Here is a 13,710-nt window from a genome sequence, read left to right on the forward strand (position 1 = left end):
GTCACAATGAATTATTTGCCTTTATAATCACAATGTGTTTCTTTATATGAAGGATCTATTTCCATTCAAGATGGTGTTCCCCACTCCTATATCTGTACCTCCAATAAACTGGAGACCTAATAAGATATTTTTAATAATGAATTAATAAAGGAAAGAAAGGGGACAGAGATAATAAAATATAAACTGCATATACCACAGTGGAAACTTCTGTGTAGGAAGACACATAACACATGTTTTAAATCCATGTTCTTTGTAATTAACTTCCCAACATCCATCTGTCAGGGCAAAAACAAGGGACTACAATTAATAGAGCAGTTTAAATCTAGATGGCTCTGAAAAACATTGAGCACCTAATGGCTCCAGAACAAAGTTTGTTAATAATAGGTTTTAAAGAAATGGATGTTTAGTTCTTTTCAATAACTTCTTTTCTAGGCTGCTGTATTTTCCAGCAGCAGAAACCTCAGGCAAATGACATAACCTCTGTGACTCAAGTCCCTACAGGCAAATGGAAGTTTAAAAATAACAGCTTTTCTTATTTTAAAAAGTCAAAGATAGCAAATGAGTCACTGTAAAATAAGGTGATGGTCATGTTCTATCAAAAAAATACTTGATTTTATTGCCTAGCATTTAGACAATTTATAATCTTATAATTTCATTTGTGAGTTATCTAAACTCAGATAATATACTTTAGATTGTGAGATGATAGTTGATAAGACTTATTGAGAAATTCTTTTCTCACTAAATCATTTTATTTTATACTCATGAAACAGAGTAATGCAGTGATTTGTTATGATGCTAGATCCATTACAATCATTCCATAGGAGGTAGGCACAGAGTAGAGAGAAACATTTGGCTTGCTAATAAAAACCACACCTGAGAGGCATCAGAAAATTCCTCTGACATCCTATGATGAAATAATTTCAAATCACAGAAGACTTTATATAATTCAACAGAGAAATCAAAGGTTAAAAGAGAGATGGCAAAAGACAAAATGAGATGAAAATGTAATTATGAAAGGCAAGTTAACAGATAGTTCGTTTATCAAATAGCACACCTGTGCAATTGCAGTCTACATATGCATAATTGGAATATGATATTCAAGAAGAATTGGAAAGATTGGTGCCGAGCAATTTCAGAAATAAACATTAAACCTTAAAGTTTATATAACCCTAAATGATAACACAAACACTGCAGTTTTTAGTGAGCAGTGATTGTACTTAAATGTGTGTGTGTGTGTGTGTGTGTGTATAAAGATAGGAAGATGGAAAGATGGGAGAATGAGAGGAAAATGAAAGGGGGAGGGAGGAAGGAAATAATCCAAAGTGAGATTTTCAAAAGGAATATTTTGAAATGTGCATTAAAGAGCTTTGTTAAGAAATTTTATCTGTATTTTAAATCTCTCATTGCATATCTATGTATAGATATGGCCAGAGTAGAGAAAGTGCATGTGTTTTAGTATACTGCCAGCAACAGGCTCCATTTTTGTAATAATTATCTTAATAGAAAGGGAAAACACTATAAGACATTGCCAAACCATACTCTATAAACCACCACCTGTAAAGAGAAGAGGGACACTTGGCCCAGCCCTCTGGAGTCTGAACCTCTTAAATAAATGTTGTGATTTGCCATTTTTAATCAGGAATACCAGGGAAGAGAATGATTTTTTTTCGAGTGTAGCACTTCAGAATTCCTGATGTCAAGTGGCAGCCTACAGGCCTTAGAAGCCTGGTTCTTCTCTCTGGAAGAAGTTTCTGTGCATGTACATTAGATGCTTACATGCTCTTGAATGCAGCCTATTATAAGGGTCACAAAGCAGAGATCAGTGAAAAGAATTTCTTACAGAAATAGGCATTACCCCAGGAGCCAGTTTTAGGCTGGGAGTAATAGAAAGATAAAATAGAGAGGTCGTGACCTTCATTCTTCATCTCCCTATAACTTGATGGCTTATTCTTGATATAATCCTCCTGGCTAAAATATAGACTTTTTTAAAAAAAATTAAAAACATGTCTTTGACAAGGTGTGCATGTGTCGGAAGAGGGGGGTGACTGAAGCAGAGCTGACGATACAGAGGATGTCAGCTCTTCAGAACAAAATTAATTTGAATGATTAACTCTTGCAGCCTTCCATCTACTTTAGTTCACCCTATAAGTTCATCATAAAAAAACAAAATATTTTGGGATTATGAAGGAAAATACATTTGAAAATGAATCCTCAAATTTGTTAATTGTGTTTGTATGTTTGTCATTATGCTTGGCTCTTGCCTGAAGTGACTTGCTAAAGGCAACTGACAAAACCAATATTTGAGGCTTTTAGCATACCAGGTACTACTAGAAAATAATGAATGCGATTCTGAATTTGTATATTATCTTAACTTTCATTTAATGATTTCACTAGTTAGTAATTATCCTCTTTTAACTATTTAACTCACTTTCATATTAACCTATTCTTTATTCAGTTCTCCATTATTTGTTATTTAAGTTCTATCTCAACTGAAGACAATTTTTACAAAGCAAAAAGGAGAAATAATGAGACTTATGGACTCTCCAATTTCATATATATACATATTTAAATATAAAGTATGTATATATATATTTAAATATAAAGTATATATACACATATGTGTGTGTGTGTATATATATATATATATATATATATATAGAGAGAGAGAGAGAGAGAGAGAGAGAGAAATGAATGATTCAGAATTCATGGCAGTCATTAGATTCAAAAAACTTTTTGTTGTTGTTCTTATGAAGATCCTATAGATTATAGTTTGGTGAATGTTTATTGTATTTTAGTTGTTTACACATGTCTTCTATACTGAAATCTATACTGAAGTAAATTCTTCCATTTCATGAATTGGGCTAAAATTGGAGAATCCATAATTCTCATTCTTTTTCTTTTTTGCTTTGTAAAAATTGTCATCAGTTGAGATAGAACTTAAATATGTATATATGTATAAATATGTATGTAAATCTGTACAAAGTGCCTGAGTTTGGTAGGAATTTTAAAATAGCTAATATTCTACATATTTCACACTTATTTTTATATCTAACCTAGTTTTCTAGGTCTAGTCTTTCTTTGGTATTCCCCGGGATAATTACAGTAGTTAACCTCTTGCTGCTTGACTCTGTTACAGAAATTGTTTTGTGTGCTTTCAAAAAATGGTAATTTTATAAATATTTTTGTTGTTTTTCACATGCCTCTTGTGTGAGAAAGAATAATCCTAGCACATTATGAGAAATAATCTTCTCCCATCACCTTTCTAACAATTGTTGAAATTAAGAAGTCCTAGAAAGAAAGTTAGAATGGATGAAAGGTAAAGAGTTTGAAAATGGTCAAGTCAGATGACTTTGGTATGCCAATTTCTTTTCTCTGAGGATAGATAACCTGCTACCTAGAGAGACATGCAGATGCTGAGGGGACACACAAGTAAGCATTGTGGAGTTTGGAGACAGTGCATAAGGTGAGGAACCTGAAAGAACCTGGTAGGCTATAAGAAGAGAGGCAACTAAACACTGGAGGCAGCAGACATTAAAAAAAAAAAATGACCTTGAGTGAGTCATTTAATTTCTTCAAGTACTAAGCTTTCACTGGAATTTGAGTAAAAGGATGACACACGGGTCACTTACTTTGTCAAGTGGTGTTTTATTTTTTGTGTTGTTTTTGTTTTTTTAATAGATGAATAAAATGAAACACAAAAGATCAAAGTGGCCCTTAAGAAGCCAATGAAGTGGAATCAACTGACTTATAGATGACATGTGTAACTGACATTTACCAACATTGATCATAGAGTCAAGTGTAGAACTGGAGTTCAAACAATTTTACAAAATTATGACAATGATTTCTATCCATCCAAACCAAAAGCTGTTTGAAAATCCAAATAAAATCTGTGGAATATGAGCTTAAAAACTGTTTCTATGCTACTGATAGGAATGGAACATTTGCAGGAGAGCAACATGCAAAGAAATAATGACTAATAATCTCTCCAATTGAAGAAAAATATAACATCCTTAGTAGGAAAGGAGAAAAGCACACATTTGGAAATACAAAGTATAGTGAAGAGAAAGTTGTAATATCTGCCTGAGATGAGACCGACAAGGAAGCAGAAATAGGCTGGCATTGGACTTCAATTGGCAGCATTGATGAATATGAGAAAACAATGGGAAAACATTCTCAAAGTTTTGAGGAGAAATAACTCTGAATCTAGAATTCTATCAGTAATCAGAGAAATGTTTGGGATGGAGAGGAAGACAAGAAATGCCAGTTCAAGGACAAGGTGCACAGGAAGGGAAGAAAGACCTTGAGAAAGAAAAGAAAAAAGCCAGAATCTTGATCAGACTGAACCTGAAGTATGTACATTCCCCAGGCTTACAGTACACAATTTATAATAAGTAAGCTAACAAATCCTCTTATTATTTCTCTTTAGCAGAACAAAACAGAACCAAATGGTTCTAATTCAATATGCCTGAGACAGATATTCTTGGATATGAACTTTCATGTTCCAGGCCAATGGGGACAAGAGTCTGTCAATCTATGTTACATGTCTATTCAATGTATTATATTAGTTCATATAAATTCTATGGAAAAATGTCAAAAATATCTAGAAATTAAAAAAAAAAAACAGATTCTACCTCAAACTGAGATTCAAACTAAGGAATGTGGTATCAACATGAACAGAACTTCAGAATAATAGTTCCAGCATGCCTCACAGAATATGAATAGGTAAGAAAAAGTGATAAATCCCAGGGTATGTTCCTTAAAAGAACTTACCGATGTATGAGAGAAAAGAGAAACCCCAGCCAAAATTGCATTAAGCCAAGAATGAACTCATCTTAAAGTCAGCATATATTATATACTTTAACATTTCTGCATTTTAAGTGTTAATATTTTATTTCAACCTTCAGATGAAAGTGAAGGATTGTGGAGTTTGGAGACAGAGACACATGACAGGGAAACATTCAAACATAGATCGTGATTTTCTGAAAAGTAAAACTGAAAAATCAAGAAGAGCCTAATAGGACATGTTTAGTTTAGACAGACATTTCTTGTGACTATTAGGTCTTCTTTGAATATGATTCATGACACAGAAAATTGGTTTCCAGATTGTCTCTAAAGATGTGAATTCTACTCTCAACTCCACTGCTCACACTGGGAACAACATCGAGTCAATTGCGTTTTCTCTATGAGCTTCATTTGCTTCCTCTGTAATCAATGCCTTCAAACTAAAAGACTTCCAAGTTCCCTTCCAATTCAAAACTACTGTAATTTTATAATAAAAAAATGTAGTTCCTGGTTATTTGGCTCTTACTTATGTAAGAACATTTGTATCTCTCTAGAAAGGTGACACTCTCAACCACTCTATGAGAACATGGAGGTTAGCAGGAAGATCTGGCTAATATTCCCACAGATTGAGATCTAACCAGATAGGGTTACTGGCAAGAGGACCTTAGTTGATATAACCATTGAAAGTCAAAGATGGCTCATTTGAAAATGGTGTGAATTGTAACCAACTCACAGAGTAATTATGATGATTGACAGGAACACTATTACTATGTCTGGCACATAGTAAATACTCTTTTTTTTTCTTGCTTGTTTTCCTTCCAAGTTGGACAAACACAGTAAGTATCTCGTACCTAAAAGATTAAATTATAATAAGTGACTTACAAAGCTGTAAGTTTCTACTCTCCAGCTATAATAAATATTTGTCCCTTACCCTGACAGAGAGATCCCTGTTTGTTATTATTCTGACCTGTCTTTCCAAACCCTAGATTAATATCTCTTTATCACAACATTTGAAAATAAAGTGAAATAAAGAATTCAAAGTTGGAATCTGTAGCAACCCTGAATTTCCCTTCTGAGTTCTTTAAGAACTCATTCCTAACAATTCCCTAGCAATTTTGGTAATTAGTATAAATGATTTAAATTAAAGCATTTTTGGCGCAATGACAATAGCTACAGCTACTATGGTTATTCATTATATGAATTGCTAGAAACTACTACTCCTTTTTGCTCTCCACAGTAATGTTATTTTGTTCTAGGACAGCAGAAGAAAGCAGTTATCCTATTGTATAAGCCATTCCATTGGCAAAAAAAAACCCAAAAAACTTTAATTCCTTATGAATTTACATGAAATTCATTAGAAGAAGATCCTATTCTTGAACGACTTATTTATTTGTTTATTCCCCATATTTGTGCATTTATAAACATATAATTATTTAATGTATGTATATGACATGCATGCATATACTTACTTATGTTATGGTTAATAAATTAACGTATCTACACATGATGATTTCATTTAAAGCACACTGTCATTTTTAACACTTCAGAAGGGCTGTGGAACTTCTAATTTGCAACATCATGTAGGTTTCTATGCAAAGAGTTAGCATGGTTTCTAATGAATGGTGCTTGACCCCTTCATTCACAGTCAAACTAAGAAAATATTAAAGTACATATGAAGTACAAATATTCATTTGACACAAACACATGCACACTAGTCTCTGTTTTCGTATAAGTTACTTGTGTGGCAAATATTTCTCATTAAAAGAGATTTTTTTTGTGTTGAAATCTGTTGCTAGCTTATCAAAGCACTTCTCTGCAACTACAACACAATGGTACTCAATCCAAAATGCCACATGGGTGTCACTTTCTGGGTAGGCTTTGGCATTCTGAAATACATACCAAGGATCTGTACCTCCTGAAATTTGATTACTAACTTTATCTATGTCCAAATGGACTTTGAGCAGAGTTGAAGATCTCTGGGCTGGGAATGAACAATGGCTTGCTTGGTTCCCTCTTCACAAAAAGATTTTTTTCTATACCACTACCCAGTTAGTTTCTGACTTCCCTAACCTTAATTATTACAAGAGTGTTTAGATTGATCTTCCAGAGCCAAACTTTAATTATTTTAAGTATTTTCCATATCATGTTCAAATTGGATCAAAGAAGAGTTCAGTGGTTTCCCAAAGTTCTGGGGATAAAGTTGAGAATTATTAACATGACAGAGGCTGCCCCTGGTGTTTTGTCTTATTGTTCCCCTGCCTTGTGGTCTCTGTTCCAGTCATAATTAGACACTAGCCAATTCCCAAAATTCGTTGTGTGCATTCTTGCCTCCAGTTCTCTGAACATTTTGTGGCCCCTGCCCAAACTGTTATGCTTCCTCACCCAACATCCTCATCTACTTCTGAGCTTCACTGGTTGAGCTCTTACTTTTCTTCTTCAGGATCAATGCAGCCATGATCTCTAAGAATTTTTCCTAATACCTCCCGAATTTAATGCGAGAGCTGATACGATGTCCCTATATGGTATCACAGATCTTGTATTTATCTATATATAGGAGTTTTCATACTATTTCCTAATTGCTGGCTTCCTTCCTTGTCTCTCCCCCAAGATTTTCTTCTAAATTCTTGAGTGTCAAGACTATATCTAATTAGCTATTCTGTTTCTAGAATAGTTGGCACTTAATAGATGTTTAATAAATGTTGTTCAGGGAATGAACAAAAATAACTGGGATTACTTATGACATAAGTCAAATGTTTATGAGATTTGTTTATTTATTTTAATGCCAAATAAGAATATTGTTCCAAAGATAAGAAGTATGCCTTACTCAACAAAAGAGTAACAGAGAAACTTAAATATCTATATTGAATTAGAAAAATCATGTCCCTCTTCTCTATAGAGAGTGTTAGTATGATTTTTATTTGAAATTTTGTTGCTCAATTATCATAACAGAAAAAAATAAAGATAACTTTAAAATATTTTCTTTTTCAAGGAAAGAGGATATGAAAAAGGCTAATTCCTAGTTTTTCCAGATTGCTCCCCATATAACATTTAAAATATTAACATATTTTAATCACTTCACTTTCTGTTCTGATTAAGTAGTTCTGCATAAAAATTATCCCAAAGTTAGTGGTAAAAAAGTGATGATCATTTATTATTCTAATCACTCATGACACAGTTAGTTGTTTGCTTCTTAGAAGTTCTCTAAGTTTTCATCAGTGGTAGGTAGGGCTGAGGTTATTTTGATAGCTTCCCCCTTTACATGTCTGGTGATGAATAGTTTCTGTCCACTAGGATTTCAGTGGGATCTTTCTGTCAAAATTCCTACACATGCCATTCCATGTAGACTGTGCTTCCCCACATCACAGAAGCCACATCCAAGTATGAGTCAGGAGACCAGCAGAAGCTACATGGCCTTTCTTAACCTAAATTCAGAAGTTATCAGTCTCATTTCCCCTACATTTTACTATTTATAATAAAGTATATAAGTCCAACTCATATTTTTAAAGGGAAAAGAATTGGAATCTCTATCTCTGAATGAAAAAGAATGTTGATTCAAAAAAAAAAAAACTTGTTAGAGTCTGTAAACAAGTCTGGATGGCGCCTGGGAAAATGCCAGAGGGAGTGGTTTGTGAAGTAACTCCAGCGAGCTATTAAATGTGGAGATTCCTTATTGGTTGACTGATGTATCTAGTTTATGCTAATTAAGATAAGCTGTGTAGAATGTATAAATATTGCTCCGGTCCTACAATAAACGGCTTCCACTCCTGCTGTATCAATGTACACAAGTTGTTCGTCACCCCCCGGTTATTTTGCTGCAGCCGGACTGCAGCAAAAACTCATTGACATATTTTAGAATCACCAAATTTATCTAATGTCTAGTCTCCAGACATTCTTCTTTGCTAATTGGCATACCCCTTCATCCTTCACTTATCCACCACAGTACAGATAAGCTTTCTTAGCAGAGAGTTGTCCATTCTCAATATTCCTATGTGCAAGTTTTGTTTCATATCTATAAAATATGCATGTTTCAGAAATATAGGAGCACTAGTGTTTGTAATGTGTCCACGTAGATATGAACACACATGGTGTGCCAGATTTGAAATCATGGGCAGCTATGTAGTCACATGGTGGGAGCATGCAGAGATTCCATCATGGACTCCTAAATGTCACATGAACTACTTTTTTCCTTTATTTATTAGAGTTACTGTTATGCACAGGAAACACTTTAACTATTTCTTTCTAGTTGAAAATAATAATTTTATTAATCTGTGGTTCAATTTCTCTGAATCAAGAGTGGGAGATTGTTGCCCAGTGCTGTGCTATACTCCTGAAATCCCAGAGGGTAAAGAGGCTGATGCAGGAACATCACAAGTTCAAAGCCAGCCTCAGGAACTTAGTGAGGCCCTGTCTCAAAATAAAAAATAAAAAGGGCTGGGGATGTAGCTCAGTGGTTTAACACCCCTAATTCAATCCCCAGTACCCCCTCCCCCCCAAAAAAAATAGTAGTACATTGTTTAAAACATGTTGTTTGGGGGGGGATTAAATATCTTTTAAATAGTGGTGAAGGTTTCACAACATTGTAAATATGATTACTACAACTGAATTGTATAATTAAAATGGTTAATATCAAATATATATATACTATACATATATACTTACATATATTAACACAATTTTTAAAAATTAGTAATACTATGAATTAAAAACATTGAATTGTATACTTTAAGTGGGTGAATGTACTGTTTATGAATTTCATATGAATAAAGAAATGTTGAAAATACAGAACTTTACTTTCCAAACTTCTGTATAAAGAGGTTAAAACTCTATTCAGCTAGGGCTGGGGATCTTGTGTAGTGGTAGATTGCTTGTCCTGTATGTGTGAAGCCCTGGGTTTGAACCCCAGTGCTAAAAATAAGTAAATCAATAGATATTTAACTTAATATAAATAAATAAATAAATAATACTATATATTGTGGAAACAGTGTGTGTTTAAAGACAGTGTTATGCCTTTCTGGTTCTCTAATAAGGTACTTCATTGTCCTGTTACTTGAGTAATATCATGTCAGGTTATAATCTCCAGAGGTTTCTCTTAGGGTTTTCTTTTTTTTTTTTTATTTTTTTTTTATTTTTTTTTTTATTGGTCGTTCATAACATTACATAGTTCTTAATACATCATATTACACGGTTTGATTCAAGTGGATTATGAACTCCCACTTTTACCCCGTATACAAATTGCTGTATCACATCAGTTACCCTTCCATTGATTGACATATTGCCTTTCTAGTGTCTGATGTATTCTGCTGTCTGTCCTATTGTCTACTATCCCCCCTCCCCTCCCCTCCCCTCCCCTCCCCTTTTCTCTCTCTACCCCTTCTACTGTAAATCATGTCTTCCATTTGTATTCTCTTGACTTACCCCTCCTTACCTCTTATATGACATTTTGTATAACCCTGAGGATTGCCTTCCATTTCCATGCAATTTCCCTTCTCACTCCCTTTCCCTCCCACCTCTCATCCCTGTTTACTGTAAATCTTCTTCTCAAGCTCTTCGTCCCTACCCTGTCCTTGTTTACACCCCTTATATCAAAGGAGTCATTTGGTATTTGTTTTTTAAAGATTGACTAGCTTCACTTAGCATAATCTGCTCTAATGCCATCCATTTCCCTCCAAATTCTATAATTTTGTCATTTTTTAATGCAGAGTAATACTCGATAGTGTATAAATGCCACATTTTTTTTATCCATTCATCTATTGAAGGGCATCTAGGCTGGTTCCACAGTCTTGCTATCGTGAATTGAGCTGCTATGAACATCGATGTAGCAGTGTCCCTGTAGCATGCTCTTGTTAGGGCTTTAGGGAATAGACCGAGAAGGGGAATAGCTGGGTCAAATGGTGGTTCCATTCCCAGCTTTCCGAGAAATCTCCATACTGCTTTCCAAATTGGCTGCACCAATTTGCAGTCCCACCAGCAATGAACAAGAGTGCCCTTTTCCCCGCATCCTCTCCAGCACTTATTGTTGTTTGACTTCCTAATGGCTGCCAGTCTTACTGGAGTGAGATGGTATCTTAGGGTAGTTTTGATTTGCATTTCTCTGACTGCTAGCGATGGTGAGCATTTTTTCATGTACTTGTTGATTGATTGTATGTCCTCCTCTGAGAAGTGTCTGTTCAGGTCCTTGGCCCATTTATTGATTGGGTTATTTGTTATCTTATTGTCTAATTTTTTGAGTTCTTTGTATATTCTGGTTATTAGGGCTCTATCTGAAGTGTGTGGAGTAAAGATTTGTTCCCAGGATGTAGGCTCCCTATTTATCTCTCTTATTGTTTCTTTTGCTGAGAAAAAACTTTTTAGTTTGAGTAAGTCCCATTTGTTGATTCTATTTGTTAACTCTAGCGCTATGGGTGTCCTATTGAGGAATTTGGAGCCCGATCCCACAGCGTGTAGATCATAACCAACTTTTTCTTCTATCAGATGCCGTGTCTCTGATTTAATATCAAGCTCCTTGAATCTATGGGACACATTGAAAGCAGTTCTAAGAGGAAAATTCATTGCTTGGAGTTCATTCCTCAAAAAAAGAAAAAACCAACAAATAAATGATCTCATACTTCATCTCAAAATCCTAGAAAAAGAAGAGCAAAACAACAGCAAAAGAAGTGGAAGGCAAGAAATAATTAAAATCAGAGCTGAAATTAATGAAATTGAAACAAAAGAAACAATTGAAAAAATTGACAAAACTAAAAGCTGGTTCTTTGAAAAAATAAATAAAATTGACAGACCCTTAGCCATGCTAACGAAGAGAAGAAGAGAGAGAACCCAAATTACTAGCATACGGGATGAAAAAGGCAATATCACAACAGACACTTCAGAAATACAGAAGATAATCAGAAATTACTTTGAATCCTTATACTCCAATAAAATAGAAGATAGTGAAGGCATAGATAAATTCCTTGAGTCCTATGATCTGCCCAGATTGAGCCAGGAGGATATAGACAACCTAAACAGACCAATAACAATAGAGGAAATAGAAGAAACCATCAAAAGACTACCAACTAAGAAAAGCCCAGGACCGGATGGGTATACAGCAGAGTTTTACAAAACCTTTAAAGAGGAACTAACACCAATACTTTTCAAGCTATTTCAGGAAATAGAAAAAGAGGGAGAACTTCCAAATTCATTCTACGAGGCCAACATCACCCTGATTCCGAAACCAGACAAAGACACATCAAAGAAGGAAAACTACAGACCAATATCTCTAATGAACCTTGACGCAAAAATCTCTTAGGGTTTTCAAGTCTTTGTTTCCATGGCCTTTGTTATCAGAAGCTCTCTAAACCTAAAAAAAAAAAAAAAAAAAAAAAAAAAAAAAAAAAAATTGGTTGCTCTATTCCACTATTCTGTGTTCATAATAAATGAGCATCATGGGGGTAAGAGTACAGTACAAAGGTAGAGTTTGCTTGGCATGTGTGAAGCCCTGAGTTGACCCCTCAGAACTATAAATGAATAAAAAAGCAACATATGAACACCTGAAGAACAAGCACTATCCTTAACCTAAAAGATAAGAAAACTTCAACTCAGGCAGTGAATATTTATAGATGCCTTGTTCAGAAATTATTTTTAATTCTGTATATAATCTTCTGTGTTTTATTTCTAATGACTTCTGATATTAAAATCCTTGTTTCCCACATGTAAGTGTGGGTGTGCAATCAGCATATGGAAAAATATAGGTGGAAGAAAAGTAAAAATATAAAAACATGTGGGTGTGAAATTTTATTATGATTTGTTTCCATTTCAGGCTCGGCTTAAAGAATTAAAAAAAAAAGTCATCCAATCTAACCAACCTCCTACTTCAGGAAAGGTAGGGACAAACTTTCTGTCTTCCTAGCACAACAAAGGAGCTCTGGCTATGGATCAGATCACCAAATCACATCTCCTAGCATTCTATTATAATTCCACTCTAATCCATTTTATCACATTCTATCAGGGGGCATCTGTCCTTAGTCATTCCTTTAGCTAACGTTCAACTTGTCAATGGATAGAAAAAAATCAGAGATTGAAATAATTTAAGTACATTATATCTACACTCATTCTTGCCTATTGAGAACATATAAAAAGTGTGTCAGAAACTCAAGATTCAGACTCTAAATTACCCTATTATGAATATCAAGTAGTGCTAAATTGAGTGCTTAGAAAGCAAGCAACTAAACTGTGATAGAGATAGAAAGGGGGAGGGAAGGAAGAAAATACCCAGAATTGGCTGGTATGAGCTACCCAAAAGCAAATTTTGAATTAGATGACCACAACTAAATGTTATTGGAATAATATTACCATTTTACTATTTCGGGGCACATGCTTTTTCACATAATATTTAGTTCCATCTCTTTTAATGATTATCTTAAGCCCCTTTCTATAGAATTATAAAAATAAAAACACTGTGGGCCCCAAGGCCCAGAAGGACAAGCACAAAATAATCTGCTGCACATTTCCCATGCCTCAATGACTCCATAATTAATAACTTCACATGAGGGAATTGCAGATCTGTGATAAATATCTCAAGTTTGGGGGAAAAAATTCTTTCCTCTTTCGTCACAGTTGATGAGATCTCTAATTTGCTTTAGTGGATATACTCCCACAACTTACATACTCTGCACATAAGATATGTACTCTACATTAAGGTAACTGTACATTTTCCTTTTTCTTTCAAAATAATTATTTTATATTTTTCTTTTATTCATGAAGTTAAAAAGCATGTTCTGGTGAATTCCTCACAATAAAAGTAATGACCTTTTATACCTAAAAGAAATGAAATTGCCAGAAATTCCAAAACTTTTCTCGCTTTCTAAGGAAAACATTGAACAACTACTTAGCATGGCTTTTTACACTAGATTTGCAATTGAAAAGTAACAAGAAACCAAGGTTTCAAAGTGCCCT

Source organism: Urocitellus parryii, chromosome 8, assembly GCF_045843805.1.
Source record: "Urocitellus parryii isolate mUroPar1 chromosome 8, mUroPar1.hap1, whole genome shotgun sequence".
NCBI classification, from domain to species: domain Eukaryota; kingdom Metazoa; phylum Chordata; class Mammalia; order Rodentia; family Sciuridae; genus Urocitellus; species Urocitellus parryii.